Consider the following 2,361-nt stretch of genomic DNA (forward strand, 5'->3'; position numbering starts at 1 on the left):
GAGGAATGATGGAAAAAGCTGTGTTATATGATTGTAGTGGAATGGACTTGTGCTACAGGAAATGACAAACAGGATGATCCCCGAAAAACCTTGAAAGACTAATGAACATCGATGTATGGTGAAGTGAGTAGAGCTGAGAGGATATTGTGCGTAGTGACAGCAGCATTGTTCAATGAGTAATTGTGAATGACTTAGCTACTCTCAGCAGTACAGTGATCCAGGACAATACCAAGGAACTAATGAGGCTTACTTTGCACCCCTATAGAAAGAACTGATAAAAAGAACACTTGTGGATTGTACACATATAACCTGAATGCGATCTTGTGGAGGGGGGAGGAAAGGAAGGGAGAGGGGGGAGGAAAGGGAGGGAGGGAGAAAAATTTGGAACTCTAAATCTTATGAAAATGAATGTTGAAAACTACCCTTACATGTAAATGGAAAATAAAATAAATGTTTGTTGAGAAAAACAAATGTTGAAAACTATCTCTACATGTAAAATAATAAAATACTTTTAAAAAAAGAAATAATGACAAACCCTTTCTTCTGCTCATTGCAGAAGCTCAAGAAGCACCTAAGCATGTGGTCAACTTCAAGCACTAGATGCTAGACAAGCAAATGGGCATGTTTTATCCAAGACCATTCAGTTTCCTAACAAGCTGAAGGAGTGCCCCCCCCAACTCTTCATCTTTTTCTGCAACTGAGTCAAGTATACCTTGATGGGTATGAGGTTAAGAAGATCTGCAAGCAGTGGTTTATCAAGATGGATGGCAACATCCACATAGACATGACTTACCCTGCTGTCTTCAAAGATATCATGAGCACCATCTGCTCCATGACACCAAGGGCTACTAAACTGTTCATTGTATCATAGCTGAGGAGACAAAGTACAAATTGTGTAAAGTGAAAAAGATTTTTTGGTCACCAAAGCCATTCCCCATCTGGTAACCCATGATGCCTACACCATCCACTATTGAGATTCATTCATTAAATGAAATGATAAAATTCATATTTATCTGGATCACAAATTTCATTAAGACTGAAACTGGTAATATGTGTATGGTGACTAGTGGAGCCAAATTGGGTCAAATTGGTGTGATCACCAATAGGGAGAGAAACATCTAGGCTTTTCTCTGATACTTAGATATCTAAATCAGGATATCACATCCCTTGCCTTCTTAATGTAGAGGAGATGGGGGGGTGGCTAGGTGGCACAGTGGATAAAGCACCGGCCCTGGATTCAGGAATACCTGAGTTCAAATCTGGCCTCAGACACTTGACACTTACTAGCTGTGTGACCCTGGGCAAGTCACTTAACCCCCATTGCCCTGCAAAAAAAAAAATACAATGTAGAGGAGATAGAGGGAGGGACAGTATTTGGAACTCAAAATAAAAAAAATGAATGTTAAAAAATTTTTATTTAAAAAAAAGTTAATTATCCCAAACCTTTAAACAACAATTAATTCTAATACTACATAAGGTATTTGAAAAGGGAGCTAAAACTGGGATCCTATGAAATCCCTTATATAACAAAATATAATCTTGGTAACTAAACACAGGTTGTCAATTTCTTTTCTTTTTTTTTTTTTTGTGAGGCAATTGGGGTTAAGTGACTTGCCCAGGGTCACACAGCTACTAAGTGTTAAGTGTCTGAGGCCAGATTTGAACTCAGGTACACCTGACTCCAAGGCCGGTGCTCTATCCACTGAGCCATCTAGTTGCCCCCAGGTTGTCAATTTCAATAATGATTATTGATAAGAAAACTTTAATTGAAATATTAGCAGGCAGACTACAGTAATATACTAGGATCAGGCTGTATTTAAACAAGGAATGAAGGTTCAGTTCCATATTAAGAAAACTATTAACATAATTTACCATATTACTAGCAAAACTGACAAAAACATATGATTATTTCAATAGATGCAGAAAAAGGTTTTGATAAAATACCAATTTTTGATTAAAAAAACAAAAAAGCATAGAAATAATTGGAGAGTTCCTTAAAATGATAAGAAGTATTTATCTTTAGATAAATTAAGGGCAGGGCAGCTAGGTGGTACAGTGGATAGAGCACCAGCCCTGGAGTCAGGAGTATCTGAGTTCAAATCCGACCTCAGACACTTAACACTTACTAGCTGTGTGACCCTGGGCAGGTCATTTAACCCCCATTGCCTCACTTAAAAAAAAAAATTAAGGGCAAGCAATATCTTTAAAGGTGATTAGTTAGAAGACTTTTCCATATGATAAGGAGTCAAACAAGGATGTCAATTATTACTACTGGTATTCGCTAGGTTATATACATTATACATTATATATGATATATGATATATATTCGATATATACAAATCCAAGGCATAGAATTAAGAC

General features: G+C 37.0%; 1 pseudogene; it reads left to right on the plus strand.

The window, feature by feature from the left end:
* Window positions 1–600: 600 nt before the first annotated feature.
* LOC122733879 lies at window positions 601–1,122 on the plus strand (annotated as a pseudogene).
* The last annotated feature ends 1,239 nt before the right edge of the window (window positions 1,123–2,361 follow it).

The sequence above is a fragment of the Dromiciops gliroides genome, chromosome X (genome assembly GCF_019393635.1).
Source record: "Dromiciops gliroides isolate mDroGli1 chromosome X, mDroGli1.pri, whole genome shotgun sequence".
Taxonomy (NCBI): domain Eukaryota; kingdom Metazoa; phylum Chordata; class Mammalia; order Microbiotheria; family Microbiotheriidae; genus Dromiciops; species Dromiciops gliroides.